This window comes from Lygodium microphyllum, chromosome 23, assembly GCF_053477565.2.
Source record: "Lygodium microphyllum isolate KBCC chromosome 23, Lygodium_microphyllum_v1.1.10, whole genome shotgun sequence".
NCBI lineage: Eukaryota > Viridiplantae > Streptophyta > Polypodiopsida > Schizaeales > Lygodiaceae > Lygodium > Lygodium microphyllum.
The window spans coordinates 81,165,770-81,182,578 of record NC_141157.1 but is presented as its reverse complement, the minus strand read 5'-3'; the positions used below and the strand labels follow the sequence as shown (position 1 = coordinate 81,182,578).

Below are 16,809 nucleotides of genomic sequence, written 5' to 3'. Positions count from 1 at the left end.
CAAAGCATAGATTGATAGAACACAGTTAGGTTTAGGTAACGCAGAGACAATGAACACAGAGAATAAATGAAATGATATGACTATTGAATATACAATGCTCATGCAACAAACACACTATGCAGTGAATAAATAGTGTACCTTGAACTCTTGTATCTCAAGGATTAGGGCAGGGGTAATGAGGTTGGGTTTGTGCTTATGGAATACAGACACTCTCTAGAAACACATTTCTTTTTAAATAAACAAGGTGTCTTCCTTAATTAAGCACATTTTGAGGCTGTTGAAGTGAAGCTAATGCATTTTTAGCTCAACACGGGGTGTACGCTGCTAGTAGATATGTTAGCTCATGTGTGAGTCTGAGCTGCAGAGGCTTGGGCACATTATTTAGGTTATTTAGGCATTTTTTATTGTGTCATTTTATGGTCATATTGGGCATTTATTGCTGGCTGACCAGCATTAAATACTAGCTGACCTGACATATTTTATGGCATTATTTGTGCCTATTTATTCTGGGCTTCTCCTCCTCAATTGGTTAGTTCACCTCCTAGAGTTCTCATGGAGAGAGGATCCAGTGCCGGTGCTAGTGCCGGTGCCCACGTAGCGAGCGACTCACTGTTGTATGTGACAGTCTTGTGGCTGATATATGGATTCCATTTCCCAAGCGTACATCTGAGTTTTCATTTGTATTGTGTTCTTTCTTTCTCTTTCTCTCTTGTCTTCTGTTTCAACAGTTTATTACAGCTTATGTTTACAGTTCCATTGTTGCACCACTTTTGACATGGTATCAGATTTCAGGATTTGTGCTCTTGTTGTGTTTTCTTACTGATTTCAGGACTGTTTTCACCCTTGCTGATCTGTGACTGCTGCTCCATACAGGCGAACGTGTTGTATCCGCGTTTTCTGCAGATTTGCCATCGCCTGCTGTCTATAGCCCCTCTGTTGTCTGCATTTTCAGTTTTCAGGCTGCTGCGACAGTTTTCCAGCCTGTTTGTGGTAGTTCTCGGTCTGCGTTTTGGTGTTCCTGACTCCTTCTTGGCTGGGTGACTGTACCTTCAGGCCGTTTTTGCTGTTTTTCACAGTTTTTGACTGATTTGTTGATTTTTTTGCAGTAGCTTTTGTCTTCTTTTGGTCAGATTTTGGGTTATATTGTATGTGAACTCTTGTTTTTTGCAGTTTGTGCTCGTGTTTTGGCTGTGTTCCTTCTCCAAATACTTTTTTTTTCTTTACTCCTCTTTTAAATCCTCTACAAATGGCTCCTCCGTGCACATCCACCGATGATACATTATATAGGGGTTCAGGTGAGGCTCTTGTAGCTTCAGAGAGGGGTTTGAAGATGAAGAAGTTGAAGGCCCAATGTTATCACTTTGGCAAGAAGGGCCACTTGCGGAAGGATTGCAAAGAGTTAGCGGCTTTTTGGAAGAAAAAGGAGCAGAAGACAAAGCGCGATGCGGACTCCTTCGATGAGTCATCATTTGCCTCAGATTCCGACTCAGATCCTCCGGCCAAGGTGAAGTCCAAGGCGTGGAAGGGATCCTCTTCTTCGGATCGTGGGAAGGGCTTGGTGGCCCCTTCCTTAGTTACTTTCTAGTGGTGGTGATGAGGTCATCCCTCACAACTCTCCAGTGCTGCCAGAGAGGGTGTGTGATAGGGTGGTAAGATGGGGCAGCCACGCCTCATCTATATTTCTATACAGATGCACATGATCAAGAGAGGGATGTCCCTGACGCATTGACCAAAGTCTAGCAGGTACAAATCTTGGAGCTAGGATTGTCATCCAGGTTCATGATGGGTTGGTTCTTTGACAGAGAGTGGGTGGCTTTCGTCTGGAGCTCACATGAGGGGACACTTTGGCGGTTTGGCCAAAGGAGGGGGATCCATGGTTATTTATGTGTTGTGGCATTGGTGACAAGATGGTCACGTGTGCTACATCAGTGGCATTGTTGACTGACATTGAGAGCTGCTATGATCTTCTCTGTCTTCGGGAGCTGGTATGATTGACATCGATATCAGGTTCTCTTCGAGGCACCTTAGTGGTGGCTTGTGTTAGACAGTGTCATTTCCTAGAGTCGGTCAACAGAGGACACGTCAGCAATTGGACAACAGGCAGGTACAGGTGCCACGTGGCACAGCAGTTACAGGCGCCACTTTTATGGGTAGTCGGATAGATTTTGCAGTATCTTATGTGCAATCGGCTGCATTTAATGCAACTGACATACTGCTGTGATTGCTATTTTTTCTCGCTATAAATAGCCAGCCCCTGGTGCACACTTGGTTATTATTATTCAGTGATTTCAGATTTTGATCTTGAGATCTATTGGCTGAGACAGATTGTGCTCGGGCTAACGGAGATTGAGGTCATCAAGTCGGAGAGATACGCAGATATTTCCTCTACCCCCTTGTGTATTTCTGCACTCTTATAGAGCATACTACACTATAGATTTTTTGCGTTTACACTCCTTTTCTCTCTCTCTCTGCTTTCTCTATGTTCACTCTCTCTCAGTCTTTGTCCTACGCTTCCGCATCGTTGCACTCTGACATGGTATCAGAGCGGTGAAGATGGATTGATTGAGGGCTCAACCTATCTGAAGAGGAGATTTCAGCGTGACACAAGGTTGCGTTTCTAGGCTTCGAGGGTGAGTGGGAGGGCTGTGCATCGGATCAAAACTGAAGCGAGCGTGGGCGTGCGGGAAAGGAGTCTAATCGGTGAATTTGCTGCAAGTTATTAGTGTTCGAATGGGAGGAAGGCTGCGTTTGAGGCCTTCCATTGCAGATTTTACCTTTTCATCGCCTCCGGCAGGTAAAGAAGGTTTGCGCAGTGGAGGAATCAGTCCCTGAAGGCTGCGTTTTCACTGTCAGAGGGGGCTGCTTTTACGTTTGTGCAGGTATTGCAAGTTAACATGTCTACAAAGATTGATTTGGAGTTCCAGGCGATCATGGACAGGAAGGTGCTTGTCCTACCAGCTCTTCCAACTGATCAAAAGCTTGATGGCGACAATTACCATATCTGGCGGGTGATGATGATGGTCATTTTAGAGTCTTATGATTTGACGGAACTGGTGATGGAGGAGATTAACAGGCCCTCGGTGAGGGATGAGTCCAAACTCTCTTCCAATGCTCGTGCAGAGTTGACCAAGGCCCAGTCTCATTGGGACAAACTAAATGCCAAGATTTGATCTTTTCTGTTTTTGTCTTGCACCACTGCCGTGATAGCTCACATCGAGCACTTGATGGTGGCTCGTGAGATATGGCTGGAGCTCGACCAGATGTACAACCGGATGACCCTGATGAAGAGGGTTTCTATGGAGGTGCAGATGTGGACTTTGTCCGTGAATAAGTCTTCTTCTTCAGCAGCTTCAGATGCAGGTTCAAAATGCGGGGAAGCCTATTTTCTCCGAAGATATGGCAATCACTTTACTATCTCAGTTGCCGCCACGATTCGGTACTTTTTATTCCGCTCTTATTGCATCAGGGCGGGAGTCGACTCTTTGGTGGGAAGAGTTGGTTCCTATGGTCTTGGACCAGGAGGAACATTTGAAGGGATAGAATGCTTCCAAATCGGAGGTATTGGTTGGTCAAGTCTCTCAAAAGAAGGGAAAGGACCAAAATAAGAAGGAGGAGGACAACAAATCCAAGAAGGACAAGGAGAAGGAATCGACTTGCTATATTTGTGGAAAGACTGGTCATTGGAAGAAGGATTGCCCCGACAAAGACAATAAGGATACCAAGAAGAAGGACACGAAGGACTCTGGAGCGGTGGTTGCACCCTCATCAGTTGTGCTTTTCTACACTTAGCAGTCATCGAGGACTCTACACCGACAACTTTTGATGCTGGGATGACAGCTTCCCAAGCTCAAGAGTGGATTGTGGATAGTGGTGCCTCACAGCACACGACTCCTTCTTTTGTTGGTGTTACCCATTTGCGACCTTCGCATGGGTAGATTCTCATTGGAGACAGCTCTTCTATGTCTATTGTTGCACGGGGTGAGATGCAGCTTATTCCAGATGGACGTGGTGGTACCCATACCTCTTAGGTGTTGCATGTGCCAGGATTGGGGTATCATTTACTTTCGGTTCATAAGATTTGTGCTCTTGGCCTCTTGGTGGAGTTTGATAGTGATATTGTTGGAGTCCTTGATCGTGGATCGAGGAAGGTTCTCTCCGCAGGGTATGAGGAGAATGGAGTCTACAAATTGAAGTCTTCTTCAGCTCTTACCTCTCTTCTTCTTACTTCTCAGACACAGTCCGAGCTATGGCATGCTCGGTTTGGCCGCTTGAACTACGAGTACCTTCGGAAGGCGTCGCGAGGGTTGTTTATCCGAGGCTTGGCGTACATAGTGGTGAGCCATCAGCCATGTGTCTCTTGCATTCGTGGGAAACTGCATCGGGATGCGATTCCCAACAAAGCTTCTAGGCGGTCTACTTCACCCATGGAGCTTGTATCTACGGATCTTTGTGGCCCGATGAGGACCGAGTCCCTAAAGGGGAGCTTGTACTTCATGTTGATCGTAAATGACTACAGCAGAATGACTTGGGCCTATTTCTTGACTTTGAAGTCGGAGGCTTTCTTTCATTTCAAGGATTGACTTTTCTTTGAGGAAAACCGTTCTGGCCGGCGACTGAAGACCTTGTGTTCAGACAAGGGAGGTGAATTTATGTCTAATGAGTTTACTCGTTTTTGTGTAGATAGGGGCATTCACCAAGAGTTTGGTAACACCAATACTCCCCAAGAGAATGGCATCTTGGAGCGGAAGAACCGAAGTGTGATTGAGATGGCACGCACCATGATGGAGCACCGACAGACACCTCAGTTTCTGTGGGCCGAGGCAGTGGCTACCGCAGTTCACATCCTTAATCAATCTTCCACTTCGGCGGTTGACAGGATGACACCTTTTGAGGCTTACTTTGGGACTAAGCCTGATGTCTCTTATTTCAGGATCTTTGGGTGTGACGCTTATGTGCACATTCCGAAGACGCAGTGTGATAAGTTTGAGGCGGCTTCTCGACGACAGGTTTTTGTTGGCTATAGCTCCCAATCCCAAGGTTATTGTTTGTTTGATCCCGTTAAGCAGGATGTCTACACGAGTCGAGACGTGCGGTTCATGAAAGTACCGGCCACAAAGGGGGGTAAGGAGCACCCCGTCCTTGGAGATCCTGGGGAGAGTTGGGCTCCCGAGATAGTTTCCTTGGAGCCAGAGCCTCTTAATGGAGATTCTTCTTTGGATTCAGAGTCTTCTCTTCCACCGGCCACCCTCGAGGAGCTTTCACCGGTGGATGTTCTTGAGTCTTCAGCAGATGGAGAGCGACGGGGTGAGGTTCGTCCTCCTCCTCGTTTACTTCAGTGAAGGAGGCTTTGTAGTCTGATCATTGGCGGAAGGCCATGGAAGCCGAGTTGGAGGCTATTGAGAGGAATGACACTTGGTCTCTTGTGCGTCGTCCCTCTCACAATAAGGTGATTGGTGTCAAGTGTGTCTTCAAGACCAAGTACCTTAGTGATGGTTCTTTGGACAAGCACAAGGCTCGCCTTGTTGCTAAAGGTTTTACTCAGCGCTCAGGCATTGATTTCCATGATACTTTTGCTCCCATTGCTCGTATGGCGACTATTCGAGTTCTTTCCTTGGCTGGCCTTAGGAGATGGCCTATTTATCAGTTGGATGTGAAGTCGGCCTTTTTGAATGGTGACTTGCAGGAGGAGATCTATGTTGAGCAGCCTCTTGGCTTTGGATCCTCGGATGGGAAAGTTTACAAGTTGAAGAAGGCCTTGTATGGCCTCAAGCAGGCTCCGCATGTATAGAACGAGAAGATTGACTCGTTTCTTCAATCGAATTTGGGATATCGGCGCTCCAAGGCCGATCCGCAGCTTTATGTGCACACTTTCGAGGTTGGTCGTGTGTTGTTAGTGTTGTATGTTGATGATTTGATTTTGACAGGGGATCATGCACAGGAGGTTCGAGAGACCAAGACAGCTTTACATCAAGCATTCAAGATGACAGATTTGGGGCTTCTTCATTTCTTCTTAGGTCACGAGATTTATCAGTCTCAGAGGGGGATTTTCATCTCTCAGCAGAGGTATATTCAGGAGCTCTTGGTGACTTTTGAGATGGAGACTTGTCGGCCCATTACTACTCCTATGGATCAGAATTGGAAGGCCGCTTCACACTCAGATTCTCCCGTGATGGATGCTTCACGCTACCGTCAGTTAATTGGATCCTTAATTTGGCTTCTCAACACTTGTGTTGATCTTTGTTTTGCTGTGGGTCTTTTGGCAAGGTTCATGACGGAACCCAAACAGGTGCATTGGCAGGCTGCCTTGAGGATTCTTCGGTATTTGAGGGGGACCTCTGACTTAGGGATTTCTTATCCTGCAGGTATAAATGCTTCAGATCTAGTTCTTGCAGGTTGGAGTGACTCGGATTGGGCTGGCGATGTGGACCATCGACGGTCTACTACAGGCTACTGTTTTACCTTGGGTATAGGTGTTATCTCTTGGAGTAGCAAGAAGCAGCCCACGGTCGCCCTTTCTTCTACTGAGGTGGAATATCGGGCTGTGTCTTCCACCACATGTGAGGTTGTGTGGCTTTAGAGATTGTTGGAGGAGCTTGGCTGCCCCTAGACTTGTCCTACTCTTCTGCGGTGCGACAATGAGAGTTGCATTGCCTTGGTACGGAATCCCGTATTCCATGCCCAGACGAAGCACATTGAGATCCAGTATCACTTCATTCAGGAGAACCTTCTGGATGCCACCATTGATGTGGAGTATTGCAAGAAGGAGGATAATCTTGCAGATTTGTTCACAAAGGAGCTTCCCCAGGCTCTTCTTCGGCAGCATTCTTGATCCCTTAGTCTTTTGACCCATCCAAGATCTAAGAGGGGGTGTTAGACAGTGTCATTTCCTGGATAGTCGGTCAGCAGAGGACACGTCAGCAGTCGGACAGCAGGCAGGTATTGGTGCCATGTGGCACAACAGTTACGGGTGCCACTTTTAGTGCTGTGATTGCTATTTTTTCTGGCTATAAATAGCCAACCCTTGGTGCACACTTGGTCATTATTATTCAATGATTTCAGATTTTGATCTTGAGATTTGTTGGCTGAGATAGACTGTGCTCGGGCTGACGGAGATCGAGGTCATCAAGTCGGAGACATACGCTGATATTTCCTCTACCCCCTTGTGTCTTTCAGCACTCTTATAGAGCATACTACACCTCAGATTTTCTGCGTTTACACTGTCTCCTTTTCTCTCTCTCTCTTCTCTCTATGTTCACACTCTCTCAGTCTTTGTCCTACGCTTCTGCATCGCTGCACTCTGACAGCTTGATCACCCACTGCTTGGGCATCCATGGTTCCACTTGGTGATTCTATGTTGTATGGTTTCTGATTCATTATTATTGTACCATTGTATTGTATCAGATCACCCATGATTTGAGAGAGTGTGTTAGCAGATATGTCAGCTCATGTGTGAGTTTGAGCTGCAGAGACTTGGGCACATTATTTAGGTTATTTAGGCATTTTTTATTGTGCCATTTTATGGTCATATGGGGCATTTATTGTTGGCCAACCAGCATTAAATGCTGGCTGATCTGACATATTTTATGGCATTATTTGTGCCTATTTATTCTGGGCTTTTTCTCCTCATTTGGTTAGTTCACCTCTTGGAGTTCCCGTGGTGGAGAGAGGAGCCGGTGCCGGTGCCCACGCAACTAGTGACTCACTATTGTATACAACAGTCTCGTGTTTGATATATGGATTCCATTTCTCGAGTATACACTTGCGTTCTCATCTGTATTGTGTTCTTTCTTTCCCTTTCTCTCTTGTCTTGTGTTTCAGCAGTTTATTACAGCTTATGTTTACGCTTCCATTGTTGCACCACTTCTGACATACACATCTACCGCCTGGTACTCATTGTGCCACATCTTCTTTTGGGCCATAGAGATTGTTCTGCATTGGCTATCAGATTATTATGCTCAAGGCAATAAGGTGCATCTAATGTGTACTAAGTCCTTATGAGCAAAAGGAGGATCATTAGGTGCCACGACCTCTCGGAGACCACCACAATGTCGGAGGTTTCCCCCACCTATTTTCAGGTCCAATGGCTTTCACGCCATGGCTTGCGGTTTTGCAGTTCGCTCCATCAAGAGATAGTGATTGTTGGATATCGTTGTCTCGTCAGTCCACTCCTTCAAGAGGCAGTGGCTGTTCGACTCCTTCCTTTTCTTCGGCTTTGTAGTTCACTCCACAGAGAGAGCATGATTGTTGTTTATCCTTGGCTCTGTCAAAGCTATCCATTTCCTCGCATCCCTTATCTTGTTCCATGGACACGGATTTCAATATGGGTATTGAGAAGATTCTGTGTCATACCTCTCCCTCCACTCCTTGTGCTACTCAAGTTCGAGAGGCCACCTTTAGGGGCTACCCAGCTTTTGCTATAGTGGAGCCCCAGATACCTTCTTTGGCATCGTTGGCAGCATTTCCTTTGTCTTTAGAGGTTTTGGAGGCTGTGATGCATGAGTTTCTTGATTCCCTATCTCTCTCAGAGGTGGATTCAACAGGGGATTCCAAAGGGGACTCATCTTTCTTCTTTAGAGGGGGATCCCATTCCTTAGACATCTGAGGGGTTTCTCTCTCATCCTATGGTCCTGACTCCTTCACACACCTTGTTGACAACCCTTGGGGTGGTTGACATCTCTATGCCACATCACCCATTTCATCCCCCATCTTCTCATCTATGTACTCATCCCCCTTTTTACCATTCACACCCAGGATCTACATGTTCTTCCTAGCTCGAGGCTTTGGATGCTTCAGCCATGTCTTGGTGACTAGGCCTACATATATATTCTAGAATGGAGTAATGGAGCTTGTGGCTTCTCTCCTGAGGTTGAGAACCAAGTCATTCAATACATTTCCCCCCCTCCATTTCTATTTTGGTTTCCATTTATAGCCCCAAAAAGGGTTTATTTGGATCATTATTTAGTGTTGGGGTGCCACCCAAGAGAGTTGGGGAGCCACTTGAGAGACTTCAGTGGTGGGTGCCAGTGGAGAGAGTTGGGGCACACTCAAGACAGTGTGTGTTGATAAATACGACATTGACTTTCCCCATTCTTCATCCCACACATTCATTCCCTTTGACATTTTGTCACTCTCTTCCATGTTCTTCTCTCCTTTCTCCATCCTCTCCATTGCGGTTCACATGCCATGAGGAGGACATTACAGTTTGTGGCTTCTACATCCATCTCCACTTGGCGTTTTGCAGCCCACATCATTTGGCATCAGCCCTCCTAACTTGGCGTCATCATCAAGCTTGCGTTAGCACCAATTTCAGGCTGTCCACAACATGTTACATCCTCTTTATGAGCCCTACATCACATACCTGTGTTTTTGTGTTTTCTTCACTCCTAAAGGGCTGCCGAGCAATTTGTCTACATCGACTTACACAAAGAGATCTTCATTAAATATTCTTGCATTTTCTTCTCTAGCTGCTTGCCCAGCACTCGCGTTGATAGGAGCCATCATCTCGAAGGGATTTCAGCATATTCTGCATTTGTGATAGCTTCCGAGGACTATGCTTCACTCCTTTTACAGGTGGCTGTCCTTTCCTTCATTCAGCATTTACCTTTGATATCCTATTGCTGGAGGATTGCTTTTCGCTCCCTTCACTGTGCAAATTTGCTACAAGTGTTGCTGCCTGAATTAGACAAGATAGTGCAGTTATCTTCAAAGTTTTAACATTGCTGTATCAGCTTGATTCACTTAGCACGATTCAATGTCATTCATCATCTTCTTGTTTCGTGTTTTCTAAGTTTCTACTCTTTGTGTGTTTGTTGTACACACTTTGTGTTTCTCCCCGCAAACTCTATTGTCTCTCTGGTGTGCTTTCATAGTAGTTATATTTTGACAGCTAGCAATCATTGAGTGATGATGATTGGATGGGGGGACTGAATTGAATGAACCAGGATGCTAGTGACTTGAGAATGCCATCTATTTATAGTAGAGGGACCAACCAAATTGTGGGAGTTTGCTTATAGGACACAAAAACTCTTTTTAGCATTAATTGAGTTTTGGGGCTATTTAAATGAGCTCATTAAGCTTTAATGTTCAATGCACTTGTTTTAGCTTAACATTACTGCATTCTACACTCTTGGCTTAGCTTTGTTTTCTTAGCTCTAGCACCACTCATCTCAAGATGAAGCACTGGTTGTTGAGAAACCCTTCACCCTTCACCCGCAGTTTGCATTTTTGCGTTTTTGCATTCTGCATTTAGGGTTTGCGTTTAGGGTTTGCAGCCCCAAAAAGGGGCACCATCCTAGACTAACTGTGCCTATTTACAGGCCACTCTCTCATTCATTCCTTACAGCTGATTTATTTAGTCCGTCACCTCTTCTCTCCAGGCTCTCCACTACCCTCACACACTTTCAGGAGGACATTGCGGTTCGTGGTTCGTGGCTGTCTTCATCATATTCCTTGTGCTACGACAACCTTGTTCCCTTGTATCACATTCACTCCATGATTCGGAACTGCATCATTCCATTCATCAGAGTTTCTTCTCTCTTCTCTTCTCTTCTCCATGTTTGCCGAGTTCACTCCGTGCTCCTCCCTACAAATCCTACTGTTTCGCTAGTACGTCATCTTTTGACATGGTGTCAGAGCCGGATCTGCTCAAACAGTGGCAAAGATCCTCCACTCCAGTGAAGGCAAAGACCGGTGGTGGGTTCGGCATCTACTTCTCTTCTTCTTCCGTTGCATCAAAATCTCGTTTTTGCAGGTTTCAGGTGTTTTCAGCTTGTTGCCCACGCCCCTTTCGCGGAGGATATCGCAATCTCAGCTGTCCCTTGCTGTTATCTACAGTCTGGCGCCTGTTTCCAGCCTTCCGTCCGCAGTTTGCAACTGTTTACAGCAGAACGACTGTTGTTGATCACTCTCCATTCAGAAAACAATCTCGTTTTTGCAGATTTCAGGTATTTCAGCTTGCTGCCCACACCCCAAACGCAGAGGACATTGCGGTCCAAGCTGGCCATTGCTGTCTACAACAATTTGGCGCTTGTTTCCAGCCTATCACACACTGTTCGGAGCTGATTTCAGCATATTGATTGCTATTGCTGTTTTTTCCTGCGTTTTTAGTATTTGTCGCACTTGTTGCCTACGTTTTTAGTTTTTCTCTCACCTGTTACCTACATTTTTAGTCTTTCTCTCTCTTGCAAGCTGTCCTGCTTGCGTTTTTAGTCTTTTTCTCTCTTGTTGCTCGCGTTTTTAGTCTTTCTCTCTCCTTACCTGCGTTTTTCTACTGGTTGCAACCTCTCACTGCTTGTCACATCCTCCTCCCACTGGCAGCTCACTTCCAGTCCTTCCACTGTCCTCCCACCCCTTGAGGCGGACATTGCGGTTCGTGCTTCACACTGTCCTCACACCCCTTGAGGCGGACATTGCGGTTCGTGGTTCATGGTGGCTGACCTCTTCCTTCTTCAGCAAGGCACACTGGTATCCATGGCTTCTTTACCAACAAATGACCGGACTACTTGGTGCTCCTACTGTGGCATCACTGGACACACCACCAATGCTTGTTGACATCGTCCTTGCTTCCCACCTCTTCGGAATACATGCGTCTTCCACCAGGCACTCCTTGTGTCACCTCTCCTTTCTGGGCGAGAGAGATCATTCTACATCGGCTATCAGAGTACTGTGCTCAAGGCAATAAGACGCATTCGATGCGCATTAAGTCCTTTCGAGCACATGGAGGATCGATTGGTGCTACGATCACTCAAAGATCGTCGCAATGCCAGCGGCAGTCTTCTCCCACTTATTTTCAGGTACAGTGGCTTCCACAACCTACGGATCTGCAGTCCGCTCCATCAAGACACAATGATTGTTTGATACCGTCTTCTCGTCAGTCTGCTCCTTCGAGAGATAGTAGCTGCTTGACTCCTTCCTCTTCTTCGGCTACCCACTCTGCTCCACTGAGAGACAACGACTATTGCCCACCTCTTGCTCATTCTGAGCCCCATCCTTCCCCACCCTCTACTACTCAGGTTCGAGAGGCTACCTCTGGGAGCTTTTCGGCATCCTAGATACCTTCTTCGGCTACCCAGTCCGCTCCATTGAGATACATCGATTGTTGCCCACCTCTTTCTCATTCTAAACCCTACCCTTCTCCACCCTCGACTACTCAGGTTCGAGAGGCTACCTTTGGGAGCTCTTCGACACCCCAGATACTTTCTTCGGCATGACCGGTAGTACTTCCTTCGTCATCAGACATTTTAGAGTCCATGATCCATGAGTTTTTTGGATTTCCTATCTACTTCAGAGGGGGATGTTATTTCTTTGCTCTCAAAGGGGGCATCTACTTTTTCTTCGACTTCAGTGGGGGCCCCTCCACCTCCCACCTCAGAGGGGAGACCTACTCCACATGAAGTTCTTCGCCCATCCTCTACTTTCTTGGGGTGGCTGTCTTTGACCAATCATCTCTTCTACTGATACCCAGGATCTTTAGGTACCACCTAGATCGGGATCTCGACGGTGGAGCTAGTGGCTTCTTTCCCGAGGTTGAGTTTCGGGTTCTCCAGTTCACTCACTCTACTGTTTTTTACTACAGGTTCCCTTTGCGGTGGAAATCTTGGATCTTAGGGGTTCTCTTCTTCTTCTTGCCTTGGTCACTTGGTCAGCATGGAGCCACCTCCCGAGATCGAGTACGGGCATATCGTTATGGTTCTCGGCACCACACAAAGTCCGACATTCCTCCTATGCATTGCATGCTTTCATCATCTTTGTACTAGGGCGCTTGGGCATTTCCCTACGAGGGACATTGTCCTAGTGGCACTTGCTGCATGAGCATTCTTCAACATGTAGCATTGCATCTCCACCTCACTCTTCTCTTGTTCCCCTTTTTGGGCTTGAGAGGGGGTGTTGAGAAACCCTTCACCTGTAGTTTGCATTTTTGCGTTTTGCATTTAGGGTTTGCAGTCCCAAAAAGGGGCGCCATCCTAGACTAATTATGCCTATTTATAGGCCACTCTCTCATTCATTCCTTACGGTTGATTTATTCAGTCTATCACCTCTTCTCTCCAGCCTCTCCACTACTCTCACACCCCTTCAGGAGGACATTGCGGTTTGTGGTTCGTGGCTGTCTTTATCATCTTCCTTGTGCTACGACAACCTTGTTCCCTTGTATCACATTCCCTCCATGATTCAGAACTTCATCATTCCATTCATCAGTGTTTCTTCTCCCTTCTCTTCTCTTTTTCATATTTGCCGAGTTCACTTCATGTTCCTCCCTGCAAACCCTACTGTCTTGCTTGTATGTTATCTTTTGACACTGGTATGCAAATTCTATTATCTTTTGGTGCTTACATGACGGGCTTGTATTTTAGTCAATGACTAACAATGTAGGTATACACCAATCTAGATTGGGTTGGAGACATCGTTGGGGGTTTCCTTGGTGGCTCCATGTTCTCTCTAGGTTGAACCCTATTTCTTCTACTAGTGTGCAGGCTTCCCCTCTTGAGGCTAAGGTTGAGCATCTCTTGATGCTACCATTGCGACTGCTTCTCTGATAGAATTCCTCCAGTTGAGGTGCTTCTACTTTATAATATTTTTATACTAAAGACGATTTTCGTTCCTCCTTCTTTGGCATTAACATCCATGTTTTGAGAGGGGTTTACTTTTCCCACATGATATATTTAGGTTTTGGCAATGTCTTTGCGTTTGACATTGGCATTCCTTCCTTGTTGTATCTACCTTTGCATTGCATTATATTATTTCATTGTTTGAAAATTGCGATTGGGCAAGTTAATAATTCCCCTGTGAGGGCATTCAAGTGGGACCTTGTTGGATGAATATTCCCCTTATGATGGCATATGCATTACCCCTTTGCATTTGCATTGTGTACATATTGGGTTTTTGGAATGGATGAAAACCTACGATTATAGGCATTCTTTTAAATGAAAACCCTTGCATTGTGGAGCATGACTCCTGTTTACCTCATTGAGAAGAGCATTTTGAGCATGCATTGCTTACTTAGTGTTGGGTGTAAATGCCCTTTATGCTCTTCCATGTATATATTACTTCACACATGTGAACTCACCCTAGCGAGTGTAAGTGTACCGTACCCTAAGTATAAATACATTTTTTTATTCTTTGTGTGTACCACACTGGTACACACCTATCGGTCGACTCTCACTCTCAATCTCACTGTTTAGCACCTCGATTGATGTGCATGCTCTCTCTGCTTCTGCTCGTGCTCATCAAACTAGTATCAGAGCTTGATGGTCCAAGGTGGTAGACGTGAGAGGCAACACTCGCAGTTGTTAGTAAGCGCAGGCAGCACTGACAGTCGATAGGTGCAGGCAATAGTCATAGGAAGCAGTCGCAGGTGATAGGAAGCAATCGTAGGTGACAGGTGACAGCTTCACGATAGGTGCAGGTAATAGGCACGGTGGACAGGTGGCGAAGGCAGACGATAGGTGAGCGGACAGTTGACAGGCGACATGCCTAGTTGACAGACGGGTGACAAGCGCCGGCAGGGTTCTAGGCCACGCGACTGACGGGTCGCACGATTGGCACGTGGAGTTGGATGGATTGACGAAGGCCAGATGGGCAGATCAACGGCCCTCTTTAATAAATCAGAAATTTCAGTTTTTTATTCCTTCTCTTTTGGGTGTTTGCGCGTGCAAGCACATGACACAAATCTATGCAAAATTGCTCTTGGAAATTTGGGGCTTTTTCCAGATTTGGTGCCAAGCACATATTTTAGTGACTTTTGAACCATAAATTGGAGACATTGAGTGCACAAGCCTTAGAAATTTTGGGGATTCTCAAATGCAAGTGAAATTTTTGCTTGGTCGAGCCAATTTCTTTGAAATTTGTGCACTCTTGGACCCTAAAATTTGGGGCTTTTGCAAAATTCATGAAATGCTCAGGAAGATGTATTGATGCAATTGGGGGAGATTCATTGCAAAATTTTTGGGGCTTTTCGCATTAGTGATGTATTTTGAGTTGATTTGAGACTGGACAATGAAATTTGCAGCAGATTCACTGCTGAGTGGGAGTTTTTTGAGCTTTGGATGCTTCAAATGTTGAAAAAGGGCAGCTTGTCTTGGTATATGTATTGCTGAATACTCACTATGTAGTGAAACAATGGTAAATACAACATTTGGGTCATTGCATTTGGGCATTATGGTGATGTATCACTGAAGTGGGAGCTGTCATTATTAGAAATGTATCAGATTTGATTCGTGTATATGCTGTAATTAATACTTGAGACTGAAATTGCAGCTAAACATCTGCTTCTTGGACACCTTGGAAGTACAAGAGTGTGTACTTGCTGTTACAATCAGCAACCTTGCTATTGGCTGAAAGCATTCAACCCTTTATTGCAGTTCTTTATTATTGAAGATGGTTGGCAGTGCATCTACATCTGATACAAAGAATCTCTTTGAGATTCGTAAATTCGATGGCAATGGTTTTGATCTTTGGAAAGATCGTATGCAAGGCATACTCTTTCTAAAGGATTGTGATGATGCTTCAGCAGAACATAAGCCTGTTGCTTTATCAGATGAGGATTGGGCTAAAATGAATAAAAAGGCCATTACTTACACTAAAATGGCTGTCTCAAATGATATCTTGGTTGATATAAAGGGGCTTGATACTACTTATGTAGTTTGGGTGAAACTCAAGGCTACTTATGAGAATACAACTTGTGTCAATCAGATACATCTCATGCGAATGTCGGTCAACTTGAAGCTCGATGAGTCTAAGGCAGCCTTATAGCATTTGAATACTTTCACTGGTATTTTGAGTCAGTTATAGGATGTAGGCTTGTCAGCTTTTGATCCTAAATTGAGGGCTATCTTCTTGCTTATGACCTTGCCCGATTCATGGGAAGCATTGGTTGTCATTGAGCAATAACCCCAACTTGACATCTGATGGTGTGCGTGGTTCTATTCTCAATGAAGGGGTTAGTTGTAAGGCAAGTGGGGAAAACAGTGGATCAGCTTATAATGTAAGAGGAAGAACTGAAAAAAAATCTAATGTTGCAAATAATAATAAAAACCGTAGTAAAAGCAAGGAAAAACAACAAGATGTAACTTGTTATCAATGTGGTCGCAAAGGACATAAAAAGCCCGATTGTAGGTATTTTAAAAAGGAACAAGAACGCAAGAAGCAGACTAATGCAAAAAGCAAAAAGAATAACAAGGATGACAACTCTACCCCTAAAGAGACAAAAAAAGTAAATGTGGTATCTAGTGTTGTTATTGAGGAAATAGAAGAGGATAAAGATGTTGATTTGCTAGTTGCATTTTCAGATCCACATGCTATGTCAGTGGAGGACATGTATATCACTAAAATAGATGTGATAGATGCTTTGTTGTTAGCTCATGATGGTTTGTCACAATTGTGGATTGTTGACAGCGGTGCTTCATTTCATATACTCCATCTTTGGAGTGTTTTTCTTCCTATGCAGAAGGTAAACTTGGAAAAGTCTATCTTGGTAACAATCATGTATGTGATATTGAAGGAATGGGCACAATACACTTGGCCCTTGAAAATGGTTAGGAATTGATCGTTCATGATGTTAGGTATGTACGTGGCATCAAGAAGAGTTTGCTTTCTGTTGGGCAGCTAGACAACAAAGGTTACTTCACTAGTTTTAGTGGTGGAATGTGGAAGATACAGAAAGGGTCTATGCTAGTCACTAGAGGCAAAGGGGACTCTATATTATCTCTATGTAAGGCACTTCTTGGAAAGTTTGTTGCAGTTGCTGAAGTGCAGTCACACATGGAGTTATGGCACAAGCGTCTTGGACACATGAGCCAAAAGGGTTTGCATGCA

At 45.2% G+C, this 16,809-nt stretch overlaps 1 protein-coding gene across 4 annotated transcripts in view; it reads left to right on the top strand.

The window, feature by feature from the left end:
- LOC148016391 (Spc97 / Spc98 family of spindle pole body (SBP) component) overlaps positions 1-16,809 on the top strand; it is a 74,236-nt gene that overhangs the window by 10,381 nt on the left and 47,046 nt on the right. The gene's annotated exons all lie outside the window — the stretch shown is intronic.